Genomic DNA, 14623 nt, shown 5'->3' with positions numbered 1-14623 from the left:
GCTCACCCAAGGCCGGCTGGAGCATGGCTGCTTCTCCCGCAGTCAGCTATATTTTAATCAGCTACATTACAGGAAAATGTCCCCAGAGAAAATCGTGGCATCACTCGGCATGTCAGCTGCTCACAGATTGAAATAGGAATGTTCCAAGGTGTGGTAATGTGGTATGACACTGTGGGAGTTAATTTATAGAAAAATTAAACATCATTTGGAGCTGAGCAAGGGAGATGAGCAAGGGGCAGGGGGAGCTGGCTTGGTATCGACAATATTTAAATGGCTTTGGGTATTGATTCTGGAAGGAATCTTTGTAAGGACTCAGGGTGGTCTGAAAATAATTCCCCAACTCAGCTTGAGTGTATGAGTGTGTGTGAGAGTTGTTCAGTCATATCCAACTCTTTGTGATTCCAAGGATTGTGACCTGCCAGATCCCTCTGTCCATGGAATTCCCCAGGCAAGAATACTGGAGGGGGTTGCCATTCCCTTCTCCAGGGGATCTTCCCGACCCAGGGATTGAACCCAGGTCTCCTGTAGTGCAGGTAGATTCTTTACTATCTGAGCCACCTGGGACGCCCAAAGAAGACTTAGAAAGCAAGATATGCCCCAAATTAAAAGCATATATTTAGTGCTGTGTGTCTTAGAGGGATGGGGAACTAGGAGAGCTGGGGGTGAGAGTATTTGTCCCCAGATGTTGTAGTGACCACCTAAATCTGGATGACCCCCCAAATCATGACTCTAGGCCTGTGTTCTCCCTGAATTCCAGACTCAAATGCCTAGGCAGATCTCAACCATCCATTCATTTCCTGGCTGCCTATGGGGTATCAGGCACAGTTTGAGACACCAAGGATCCAGCAGTGAATAAACCACAGAAGGTCCCCATGGTCCCCTCTTCCAGTGGCTCCCAAGGAAGATGTCTGTGATGCCAGGGCAGGCTCACACTAGAATGCACACTGTTGTTATTCCTCCTCAGACCAGCATCTCCTGAAGTCTTGGGGTGGGGTTGGGCGGTGGGGGTGGGGGCGGTTGGGGGCTCATAGCTCCCAAGATGGAAGCCCAGGAGGTCTGCCCTGGCGGCTCACATCACCTGATCTACCTTGGCATTCTTGCCTACACAGTTCTCAAAACTGTGTTCTCTGCCTTCCTATCCTTTCTTATGACCACAGGATGGTTCAAACCTGTTCCAACAGGGAGAGATGCACCCACACATTACCACAAGCAATCCTAACTCTTCAGATCTCCTGCACAGTCAGAACAAAAATACACTTCAAAACACAAACTTGGTCAGGCCACCCTGCAGCCCAAAATCCTTCACAGGCTCTGCTAGGACTGAACTGCACCCCCCTCTCCACTTCATATATTGAAGCCCTAAGGCCCAGTATGATGTGATGGTATTTGGAGATGGAGCGTTGGGAAGGTGCTTGGGTTTATATGAGGTCACAAGAGTAGGGCTTGGGATTAGATGTGATCATGGTGGGAATAGGGCCCTTAAAAGAAGTGACTCAAGAGAGTACCGCCCCCCCAACCTTGTGAAGACACAGTGAAACAGTGGCCATCTGCAAGCCAGGACTCTTACTAGAAACTGAATCATCCAGCACATCTATCTTAGACTTCCAAGCTTCCAGAACCGCATGAAATAAAGGTCTGCTGTTGAAACACCCCAGTCTATAGCAGTGAAAGCTAAGACTGGTCCCCATACTGCCCACTGGAAAAGCCCAAGCATTTTGCACAGCACCCCAAAGTTCCAGTTGTCCACTTGGCCTGTCTCTTCAATGCCTTCTCCTCCCAACCCCATCTTGCATGCAATACTCCTGCAAATTGTTTGATTGTTTGTGGATGCCCCTCAGATACTGTGGGAGATATTAGTATTGGCCCCAATTCATCATCCCTCCCTGTACCCAGAACTTTTATGATGGCATTTGCAGTTCTTCCCACCAAAGGCAAGTCTTGACCAAGAGACTTGCATTGATCAGTGGCATGGAGCGGCATTGACGTAGGCAAAGGTGCATTGGAGCTTGCCTCTTGCATTGCGCCATAGCCAGGAGAAAGGCTTCTTGTGGTCGCTGCTGTGCCTGGGTCCTCAGATGAATGAATGAACATGGAATACAGCCCACCCTCACCTACTTTTTAGAATGTTTGTTACACAGCACTATTGCAGCAATTATTGACTGATACAGACAATGTACTGTTGCTTTTTTACTTCTTGTCTCCTCCTGCTTTTTCGTTAGTCCAGAATGTCCTTATGCACTCCTCTTGTCCTAAATATCTTTCAAGATTTAATTCATTGTTATGTTCTGCAGGGAGCCTTCCCTACTATTTCCAGAAATGCTGTCATCTTCTCCCTGATCCTGTATTTAAAAGAATAGAAAAAAAAAAAAAAAACCATGGTGGCAGGTAGGAGGCAGAGAAAGAGTTCTCCTGTGTGCCAGGGCTGAGGTAATTTATTGTCATTTTCTGCCAGGAAGAAGGAAGGCGAGCATCTCCCACTCTCTGAGGTTCAGCCATGGGAACCACTCAGGGGCTCTCTGGACTCACCTGCTATTTGCACCAGTCTAGGAATCTGTGGGTTTGCTGATGCATTTGCCTTTCTGGTTACTCTGTGTTAGTTCCCAGCCAGATCCCTGTGTAGTTGCTGCTAAGACAGAGTTACATGATATTGCATGCTCTGGAATTGAAACAGCTGCTAACACCTCCCAGAAAACATTGTATTTAGTAACTAGCCAGCCTGTGTTTTAATTTCAGTCTCTTTGCTCTTCCCAGCCTTTATTGCGCGCCAGGGATTTCTGTGCAAACATGACTGCATCTTCGACACGTCTTTGGCAGGCTTGACAGTCCCTTTGCCTTCTTTGCCTGGTGATGATGGAGGCCTTACTTATCCCTGCCCCTCTCAGGAGTCTATAAATAGAGGGAGAGATGCACGCACAGGCACACACAGGAGAACTTATGCTGCAAAGCTGCTCAGCTCAGGAAAAGCTGCAGGCACATTTTCCCAGCCTCCAGGGGTTCTCAGAGCCCCTGTGCTGGCGGCCAGCAGATCCCAGGGTCCTGCATCTTCTCCCCACTCCTTATCATGTTCAGGGACCCACGGAGGGCAGGTGGGCCAGAGCCAGATCCTGCCTATGCACTTCCTAACTGGAATGTGCACTCAATGTTTCCCCTCCCACCCACATCTCTCTCAGGACTAGTCAAGCTAGAGTACAGATCACCTTTCAGGTGTAGGGTGTGATAAATTACTGGTCAGCAAATATCCACTGTACACCACAGGCAGAGCATACTTCCCTGCCATGCTGACACTGAGCTTGACCTTGAGACTTGCTTTGACCCGTGAAACATTAGCAGACATAATATAAGCGGTAGGTTGAAGTATACAAGTGTGAATAGGCTTACCCTCTTGCCCATCTGCCTTCATCTATGACTAGAATGTGCCCTGGATAACTCCCAAGTCCAATGAGCGTGAGCGGACATGGAGCGAATCTGGACCCCATTCATATGGTGGAGGCGATTCCCGCTGAGCCCAAACAAGATCAGCCCCAACCCCCACTGACCTACCAACAGATGAGTGGGAAGTGATTGCCTATTGTTGTATGCCACTGAGTTTTGCAACTGGTTTGAAAGCAAGAATAATTGACTAATTTAAGGGGACAGGCTTCCTTTCCCATCGTATTCTTCTGAAGATGAAATTGGCAGCAATTACCACTGCTGAAGCTCCAATACTTAGGCTGCCTGATGTGAAAAGCCAACTCAATGGAAAAGACCTTGATGCTGGGAAAGATTGAAGGCAAAAGGAGAAGGCGATGACAGAGGACAAGATGGTTGGATGGTATCACCAACTCAGTGGATGTGAGTTTGAGCAAATGCTGGGAAATAGTGAAGGACAGGGAAGCCTGGTGTGTTGCAGTCCATGGGGTCACAAAGAGTAGGACGTGACTGAGCAACAATAATAACCATTGCTGATCATCCACAAAGAAGACCATGAACTTAGGGCAGCTTTTCCAGGAGTGAGGGTCTTACATGGAGTCAGACCCATTAAATACCCAGCAAAAAGCCACCCCTTAATACATATCAATACAGTTATAAGTAAAACAAAGCTAGTTCAGCTGGTCAAGCCAATTGGTCAATGTCAGGCTCCAGACTGGGGCCTTGGCCTCCTTAACATCATGCATTAAGCATCTGAGCTAGCCAGCTATAACAGGGACCATCCTAAGACATGAAGGAATGTGTTCTGTAGAGATCCACCCTCAAAAAACCTGGCCTCCCAAGGTGCTGTCCAGCTGCAGAGGTGCTGAATTGAGAGCAGGCCTCCTGGAAGGTCTTGGAGAGGAGACTCGAGGTTTGAGTACTCAGACGTCACTGATCACCCCTGCCCCAACCACTCTCTTTTCTTGCCAGTCTTTTTACCTGATCCCAGCCCCTCTGTGGAATATCTGTTGCTCACCCTTGCCACAGTCCTGACCAATTACCCAGGGGAAAAAATGTGTTCGTCCAGAAAGTCAAATCTCCAAATCACCCAGATAATCGATATTCGACTACTGTGTTACAGAGCGGGGGATCGATTTCCTGCCAGCCATTGCTAGGCAACAGGAAGCTTTCACAGCGTCCTTATGCAATGAAGGGAACTGTGAATGGTGGAACAGCACTGTGGGGTTAGTTCTCAAGGGTCAGTGGCACATGAAGCCAAAAAATCAAATCACGGGGTGAAGAGGGACCTGCTGCTTTTAAGACTTTAGTGAGGTTTCATCTGGCACCCTGACTTGCAACAAACCCTGGTTGAAAAATCCCTTTCACTGTAGAAAGTTTCAAATCTTTACACCAAGGGATACTATAATAAATCTCCGTGGACTCATCACCTAGCTTCAGTAATTAACAAGTCTTGGTGAATTCAGTTTGTCTTCCCCAGGAGTTCCCTGGCAGTCCAGTGGTTAGAACTCCATTCTATACCACTGCAGGGGGCATGGGCTCAACCCTTGGTTGAAGAACTAAGATCCTGCATGCTACCTGACATGACCAAAAAAAAAAAAAAAAAAAGAAGAAGAAGAGAAAACAATCAGCTTCAGTCTATGGTGGGGTGGGGGGAGCAAGGATAGACTAATCTCCTTTCCCATAAGATTAGATTTAAGCAAATTCTTAATATTTTCCCATAGGTATTTCTGTAGGCATCTCTGAAAGGGACATATTCTTAAAAGCACAATACCATTATCACACTTTAAAGAAAAAAGCCTGGTTCATTCACAACATCAAATATCCAGTCAGTGTTCAAATGTCTCCACATGTCTTAACTATTACACAGTTTTACTATAATCAGGATTCATATGAGTTTCAAATATTGTAATTGGTTGGTATGGTTCTTCAGTGTCTTTAAATCGACTCATTTTCCTTGCATCTTATTTGTTGAAAAGGAGGCTCACTTGTCCTGTAGAGAGTCCTGTGACTCTCTGTGACTTAACACTCCGTGGTTTGGTTTACCATGTTCCTTCATCCCCCATATTTCCTGTGACTTGGTAGTTAGACTGAGCAGTGGATCAGATCCAAGTTCGTTGTGTTGATAACACTACTTTATAAGTCGTCTTTTCTTTTTTTTTGTCTGCATTCATCTTAGCTGTGGCACATGAAATCTTTGTTGCATCACATGGCTCTTTCATCATGGGACATGAACTCTCTAGTTGTGGCAACTTTAGTTGCTCCCTGGCATGTGGGATCTTAGTTCCCAGACCAGGGATCGGACTGAGTCCCCTGCATTGGAAGGTGGATTCTTAACCACCGCACCATCAGGGAAGTCCCTAAGAATATTCTTTATCAGTTGTCTCTGATGCCTGGTTCTCTTTTGGCAGGTGTTGGTTGCTTCTTAGGGATGCACAACCTACAGAGTAAAAGGAAGTATGTGTAATACATATATTTGACAAAGGATCATATCTGGTATATGTCAAGAGCCTGTACTAATCATTAAGGAAACCGTAGACACTCCACCAGAAGCGACAAAACACTCTTTCTGAATAAAAGTTTTCCCTTTCTCCTAAAACCAAGTGTAAACATGAAAATCAATTAATAGAAGGTTTAGGCTCCATCTAGGGAAAAGGGAAACAGGAAGGTGGTGTAATGAGATATCATCTGGCTCCCTTTAACCATGGGAATGATCTCTTCACATGTTTACTGGAGGAGAAGAAGAAGGGTCATTTCTTCAATCAGTTTTCTGAACCCATCTGACCAAGATTAGTCAGAGTTACTGAGGGATTCATCTGATGACCCAAAAAAATCAATGTCAATAATTAATCTCCCAGATTCTCTTTGTTGCAGTCAGTGACAGGGAAAGCCAGAAGTTAGTATATCCACGGAGACCACTCTGGGACCAAATGCATAAACACTAGTAAATTACTTCAAAGCTTTCCCCTTTTTTAATTAACTGAAGTAATTTTGTAATAATCCCCAAAGCTTGTGTCTTAAAATGGAAATCAGTTAAGGATCGAATCCGTCTTCTGATAGCGTTTGCTTAGTTTCTGGGGCGGAAACCACACAGGACCTCAGCCCAAGGGGGTGGTGGGGACTCCAAGGCTTTAATAAAACCCACAGAACTTTCAGACTTTACTCCAACCTCAGCAGATGGTGACAAGTGTCAAAAGCATTTAATTAGCCCCTGCATTAGCTCATGACTTAATGAGCCCCGTCTAGCCACATACCTGTGATATGTGGATCTGCCCAGACATCGGCTTCTGAAGGACTATAAAAAGCTTTTTGAGAAGGATGGGTTTCGAGTGTTTCAAGTTCCCAGACTGCCATAAAAGGCAAAGGCCGCCCCCCACCCCCGCCCCGTTTCTCTTCACCGTGCACGCACAGCACATTGAGCCTCCAAAGGCGATGAATTCCGCAGTCCCCAATCCCATGGGGATCGTGGGCTGTGCACACAGCCTCACCGCGCCGCTGAGCCAGAGGGACCTCGCCCTGTAACCCCTTGTGTTTATATGCCTTGGAAACGCTTCTCAAAGGCAATTCACTCACATTATCATGTTTGAGCCTCACAAAATCTATTGAAGTAAAGCAATTACCCTATTTGATAATTGATAATTAGCAATTATCCTATATGGGGGTGAGAAGACCCGCATCCAAAGTCCAGGTGAAGGACGGGTGAGTGAAAATGCCAACCTAGAATCCACCCACCTCTAAGCCCAGCCTGGTCCAGATTCCCATTGACAGGGCACCAGTGGGGAGGTCCTAAAGGCAAGGACTGCAGTCTTCATTCAGGAATTCTGGTAACTCAACCATGCCTGGCACTGAGGCTGTTAATGCATCAGAGTGAATCCAACAGCTCACAAAGAGGACTAGCACAGGGTCAGGAAGTGAGACCCATATCCTGCTGCTTTTTGGCCAGCCTCTGTCCCCTGTGAACCAGGAAGTGACTGGGTTTATACCTCCTTCATGAGGGTGCTCTGTACACCATTAGGCAGTAAGAAAGCCATGTCCCAATGGGCAAGTTCTCTGCAGAAGGACAAACTCAGATTCTTTCATTTCTTTCCAGGGAAAAGGCATATGCCACTTCCAACAACAATCCCCCTGTCATGGTTTATTCTTAAGGGTGAGATAGTCTGTGTGTAGTCTCCAAGTGGACCAGATTCCAGGCTTACCTCTTCATTTATTTATTTTTATTTCTGGCTGTGCTGGGTCTTCGTTGCTGTGTGGACTATGCTCTAGTTGCAGCACGCAGGCTTCTCATCGTGGTGCCTTCTCTTGGGGAGCATGAGTTCTAGGGTGTGCGGGCTTCAGTCCTTGTGGCTCCCAGGCTCTAAGGCACAGGCTCAAGAGTTGTGGCTCACGGGCTTAGTTGCTCCGCAGGATGTGCGATCTTCCCCGATCAGAGGTTGAGCCTGTGTCTCCTGCACTGGCAGGCAGATTCTTTACCACGGAGCCACCAAGGAAGCCCCCAGGCTGACCTCTTGACTCGGTGGGCAAAGGAACTACCTTCAGTTTCTTCTGCAGGCATGTGGTCAGGAAGTAACACCCTCCAGCCCAGCATCCACTTTGCCAATGGGGTTTTCCAGCTGAGCTGAAAAGCTGCCTTCCATCACCCCCGGGTTTGCAGGGTCTGCTGCACCGATGGGAACAACGATGGGGGAAATGGTTTGGAAAGAATTGCCAGCAGCAGCTGTGGAGGCAGAACAAGCAGTCGAAAGGCAGCACCAGCTCCTCTTGACTCCTCCAGGCAAAGCCAACGTTACGTCCCGAAGCTCCGGGGATCACAAGATACCCACTCTCAGCCTCTTCCTTCTAATTCCTGGTGGCCTCAGAGAAGGATGAGAACAGCGTTAGCGCAAACTTTCTCTACCTGCCTGCATTTCTGAATCACTTGGGCTACTTTTGCCCCAAAGCAAGTCAATCCAGGCCTCAGCGGTGAGGTCGGGCATCAGGGTTCTCCCAAGAGGAGGATCTGAAGGCCCAGGGTTGAGAATCACTCCCTTATGGCAATCTCTGATGCAAGATTTTCCCTCAACTCTGGCTACTGTTGAAATTCTCTGGGAGCGTTAAACAATACTGATGGCAGGACCTCGCTTCAGAGATCCTGATTTAATGGTCCTGGGGTACAGCTTAGGCAGCAAGATTTTTTTTTTTTTAAAAGCTCCCCAGGTAAGTCTAATGTTCAGCCAAGGTTGAACCACTGCTCTGAACACTTTCATTCCTTCTGCTTTAAAATGAGCCCCTGGAAACTCTGTATCCCTCTGGCTTTAGGAAAGTCGCTCAATTCTGCACCTGCACATGGGTAAGATGGACCCTGAAAACCTCAGCAACCTGGCAAATTAACCAAGAGACGGGCCCCCCAGGAATGGCTTTATTTCCTTCAAGAGTCCTAACAGTCCCAAACTCTGTGTGGTATTGAGACACTATATAAACCCTTCGTATATATTCTCATTTGAACATGACCACGGGAAAGTATTTCTGGATCTCTGAGCTTCTACTTCTTCATCTGTAAAATGGAGCAGAGTGATTTGCTTATGGTAGTTTGAGGTCCAAATCCAGCTTCTGACTCTGAGCTCGGGGCCTTCCCTCCTGAGCTGCCTTGCGTGCATGAATGCTAAACTGCTCAGTTGTATCTGACTCTTTGCGACTCTATGAACCGTAGCCCACCAAGCTCCTCTGTCCATGGGATTCTTCAGGCAAGCATACTGGAGTGGGTTGCCATTTCCTCCTCCAGGGGATTTTCCTAACCCAGGGATCGAACTTGAGCCTCCTGCATTGCGGCTCCTGCATTGCAGGTAGATTCTTTACCACTGAGCCGCCGGGCAAGCCCTCTGAACTGCCTTATGATACACAATAGAAATAGGTCTGGAGAAGGAAGTAGCCTACACGGGGACAGGAGGTATGCTCTCTTTTACAGAAAAAAAAAAAAAAAAAATCAGGGTTTAGGAAAAGCCTGTGGCCGCTGAGGTTGGGCCTCCCAGGCTGGTACCCAAGGCAGGAGCCCTTTCAGATGGTCCTTTAGAGGTTACAGACCACGAGACCAGGCCTTAGCTCTCAGGCAGGCTGGTTGGGAAAACAAGCCCTGCAAGGTCAGAGCAGCTAAGCCCTAGGCAGATGCAGGAGGCAGGCTCCTCTGGAGGCTGACAACCCAGAGTTTATCCTCCTTTTGTGATACCTAGAACTCACCCGGCTCTGGCCTGGGGTTTGGCTCCAGACGACTTTGTCTCTTTGGATCATGGAGGGAGCCAATACGAGGACTGGGCAGAGTAGAACCCTCTAGACAGAAGGATTTCAGAGTCACCAAGACATCACCTCCCAATTACCCCTTCTGGGGCAGGTACTGGTGGATGTGCTCCAGCAAAACAAGGACGTAAGTTAAACAAAGACACAGGAGACCCAACCACAGGAAAATTGGAGTAGGAAATGGCAACCCGTTCCAGTATCTTTGCCTGGAGAAGTCCATGGACGGAGGAGCCTGGCGGGCTACAGCCCATGGGGTTGCAAAGAGTCGGACATGGCTGAACACATACACATGCAACCATAGGAAAATAGTGAGAGGAAGTCCCAGTGCAGTGGAGTCCAGGCTTGGGATTTAGAGAAGCCTGTGTTCATATCCTGACTCTGCTATTTCTGTGTGTGTCACTCTGGCTGCAGTACTGAACGCAGGGCAACAGCCTCACAGAGTGGGCCATCCTGGGACAGGCAGCGCTTCAGGGAGTCCAGGCTTCATCTTGAGGGCCAAGGGGGACCTCAGTGAGAGGGGCTTAAGGCCGTCTGCGGGGCGGGTCCAGGTTGTCCCTTCCAGGGGCATCAGTCTCTCACTGAATTGCTGGGGTAGGACTATGCAAACGTTCCTTCCATTCCCTGTGGGGTCATCGGGATTCCTTCCGGAACCCACATCCCACTGGGAGGGGCTTCTCTCCTGGCCTCCCTCCCTCTTGCCCCGTCCTTGTTTTTTTTCCATCTCCCAGCTCCCTCTTCTTCACTCCCTTCTCTACCTGGGATTCTGCTGGAGGCCTCCTTCCTACAAACCTCTGCGGACAGACTCTGGTGGAGAATCACATAAAAGAAGCCTCTCCTTAACTCCTTCTCACCAACACGCCCTCCCAGGAGGAGGTGGGCAGAAAGAAGGCCATTTTGTGAGAATAAAAGGCTCATTTTAAAAAAAAAAAAAAAAAGTGGGACTTTCCTAGTGGTCCGATGGCTAAGAATCTGCCTGCCAGTTCAGGGCACACGGGTTCGAGCCCTGGTCTGGGAAGATCCCACAGGCCTCGGGCCAACTGGGCCCACATGCCGCAATGACTGAGCCCGCGCACCCCAAAGCCCGTGCTCTGCAACGAGAGAAGCCACAGCAACTAGAGAAAGCCCGAGCGCAGCAATGAAGACCCAGTGCAGCAAAAATTACTTAATTATTTTAAAAAGACATACCTTAAAAAAAAAAAGTTTGCGGAGTTGAGGACAGGACTCTTGAGGGATCAGAGAATGGAAGGAATTCGGGCGGCCGGAAGGGGCAGGAGAGACAGGCGGTGCAGGGGGTGGTTCAGATGCAGAATGGGGACAGTGGAAGCCAGCTTGGGAAGCCCTTCAGCCAGAAGCCAGAGGAGGCTGTTCTCTAAAGCCCGCGCCCAAGATGCTGGTCAGCCTAGCAGCTCCTCACCCTGTGAGCGGGGGTGGGGGTGGCCCCAGAGCACCCAGGGCAGAAACAGGAAACTCCTAGCTCCATGGTCAAGGTCAAAAGGTCATGCACAGAGCAGGGCCAGGCTGAGGTCACAGTTCTGCAGCCAGCTGAAGGGGACTGGCACCCTGCCTCTCCGACATCTCAGGGGGTCGGCGCAGGGGGGTGGGGGGCTGGAATCTCCAGCCATTTCAGCCTGGCCCAGCGCAGGTCGGCCCCTTCCCTGCCCAGCTCCCCGCTCCCCGCACCGGTGCTGAATCACCAGAAAAGCACAGCCGGCCCCACTTAGAAGCAAATGACATTAGTGGCACGTCCATGGGATGTCAGCAGGCAAATCACTGGGTTTCTGCCTCAGTCACGACTCAGGGGAGCTGTTTATAGGTAGCCAGCAGCCTGGAGGTTTGGCTTCTATCAGCCTCTGCATTTTTCTGTTCGTCTTGGCCTGTCTCATCACAGCATCTCCAGGCGGTAGAGGTGTGTATGTGTGTGCTCGTGCTAAGCCGCTTCGGTCGTGTCCGACTCTTTGAGACCCTATGGACTGTAATCCTCTGCGCTCGGGATTCCCCAGGCAAGAATACGGGAGTGGGTTGCCATGCTCTCCTCCAGGGGATCTTCCCCACCCCAAGATCGAACCCACGTCTCTTAACATCTCCTGCATTTGCAGGGGGGTTCTTTACCACTAGCGCTACCTGGGAAGCCCATGTGTGTGTATATGTGTGTGCAGGAGTGTGTATGCGTGTGCATGTGTGTTTACAAGCTCTGGGCCGGAGGCCTGGAACCTAATAGTAGGGGTGAGATTGAGTTTCACCTCAGAAAGCCCTGGCAGAAACATTCCACCCTGGGTACCAGCTGGCATCCTGTGGGCAATCAGAGCACCCACGATACCCACAGGCCCAGGCATCTGTCAGTACTGTGATATTTAGCCGCTGCATGGCAGAAGGCTCTGGAGACCCCAGCAGACAGGCCTCAGCTCTCAGCAGACCTTCGGGGCCAAGTTTTCTGTTAACCCCAGAAGCTGCAGCAGCCAGGCTGTTTGCCCAGGAGCGGTGGGCTCTGACCCCCACCCCCCGTCCCTCTGGGACCCCTTTGGACACCCACATCTCTGCCTCCTGCCTCCCAGCCTCCTGCACCTGCCCAGATCAGCCTCTCTCAGGGAGACTGAGTGTCTTTGCAGAAGGCCAGGCTTCCACCTTCAGGCCCTGCCCGCAGGCCAGGCAGGGAAATTACTCCAAACGCCCCTCCGCTCCTCATTTGCCTTGTCTGCCCCACCTGGTTTAGGAATGACCCACTGCGTCTAAAGCCCCTCACCATGAGAAGATGCTAACGGTTTTGCTTTTTCTTTCACAGGCGGCGCATGGAAGCCCCTTGTGGTGCTTGGCGCTCCCCCTTGTGGCAAAGCCACAGAGGCGCAGCGTCTGGACGCCTGGCATCCAGGTGCCTTCCTGGTACCTGAACGGGGGTGGGAGGCAGGGGGTACAAGCACCGCCTTCCTGTCCCCCGCTGACTCTCCTACTCCTCCCCAGGGCCCTAGGTGGTAGGGGAGGAACCCTGTATCGGGGTGCTTTTCATGGGCAGAGCTCCCTGAATACCTGAAAACGGCACCTCCCCTGGGACTAACCCCATCCTCAGGGGTCACCTTGGCTCTGGTCAGATGCTATGCTATACCTTTCCTAGCAACAATCTGTTGACAACACGTTGAAAGCCTCTTCGCAGAATTTCTAGATCGGATGAGGATCTCTGTGGCCGGGGTGGATTCTTGCCCTCCCTGGGCTCCACCAGGGACAACCGCCAGGGGTGAGAAGCTGTCTTTCTCGTCACATCCATGGAGCCAGCCACTGCCATCCCCACTAGAACCTCCCCACCCACAACCCTTTCACAGCACATGCGCCAATCCTGAGAAAAGAAAGAAGGAAGTATTTTTCTTTGAAAAAGTATCTGATTATAAGCAGAAGTCATAAGTACAGCAAATACCTATGTAGCACATACTACGAATGCAACAAGCTCTGTTATAAGTCTTTAAGATGCATCAGCTCATTTAATCCTCCTAATATTTTCTTTTTTGATATTTATTTATTTGGCTGCATCAGGTCTTAGCTTTGGCACACAAGATCTTTGTTGTGTCATTCGAGATCTTTCTTTGCAGAGTACAGACTCTCTAGTTTAGGCACACGGGCTTAGTTGCTCTGCAGCATGTGGGATCCTCCTGGACCAGGGATCGAACCCATGTACACTGCAGGCGGATTCTTAACCACTGGACAACCAGGGAAACCTTAACTCCACTTTCTTTTTTTTAAAGAAGTCATACCAATGACTCCTTCCAAGCCTGGCTTTCACACAAATTACCTTTATGGTCACACATGACTTTCTGTTTTGCCCATTTCCCAGAGCCCTGCTGCAAAAGCTCTGACCTTGAAGGTCTGAGCCTCAAGTTGCCTTATAGGCTCTCAGCTCCATATCCGGTTCTCCCTTCTTCCTTTGCTTTGTTATGGGAACTCTATTTGCCAGAAAAAGGACATCAGTCACAACGTGGCATCTAAATGGTTTGTGCTGAGGACTTTGGACTTTATTTTTTATTTTTAGACCATGCCCCAAAGAGACAAAAGGCTTTAGCAGCCCCACGGCAGGGTTTGGACAGTGGCCAAGGACTTCTGAGATTCTACTGTCCTGCTCACGAAGCACCCAAAAGGAAAGTTGAATCAGTCACGGCCTCTGCGATGCTAATCCAATAACCGAGGGCTTATTTGTCTCCTTTAGCCAAACCCAGGAGCATAAATTCCTTTTAATTCTCCTCGAAGACTGTAAAGTAGCCTCCCCACATAAAATTTTTTAGGAAGCAGCCCCACTACCTCCACCCCACTCCAGGGAAGCTGAGCAGAGCTTGTAGAGTCCCCCTCACCAGCTCTCCTCCCCCCAAATAGAGTTGAGTATGGACGACGCACGTGGCACTCCTGACATTGGCTGTCAAACGGTCCCTTTACCTTGATGCCCTCACCTTGAAACTTGGGCACAAGGAGAAAGGTTAGTGTCCTCTCCCAACCTCACATCCCAGCATCTGCACCCCAGCATCACCATGAAAAGCTTCAAAAAGCCCTTAAGGGAGCTGCGTTAGGTAGGTTCTGAGTCTACTTCCATTCTAGCATCTGTCATGGCATTTGGCAATCGCCTATTGGTAAATTGGTTTAGGTACTTTTAGCTAGTGGCTTCCCTGGTGGCTCAGAGAGTAAAGAATCTGCCTGCAATGCTGAAGACCTGAGTTCGTATTCCTTGGTTGGGAAGATCCCCTGGAGAGGGGAATGGCAACCCACTCCAGTATTCTTGCATGGAAAATCCCATGGACAGAGGAGCCCGGCGGGCTACAGTCCATGGGGTTGCAAAAAGTCGGACATGACTGAGTGGCTAACACACACACACTTTTAGCTGGGGTGATAGAGACCCTGAATCAATCTGGTTTTATTGGTAAGAAGTTTGCTGTCTCGGAGCAGGAGCTGTTGGGGAGCGGCAGGGAGCAGGCCGCTG

Source organism: Dama dama, chromosome 5 (genome assembly GCF_033118175.1).
Source record: "Dama dama isolate Ldn47 chromosome 5, ASM3311817v1, whole genome shotgun sequence".
Taxonomy (NCBI): Eukaryota; Metazoa; Chordata; class Mammalia; order Artiodactyla; family Cervidae; genus Dama; species Dama dama.
The sequence above is the reverse complement of the archived record's forward strand: the minus strand, read 5'-3'. Positions refer to the sequence as shown.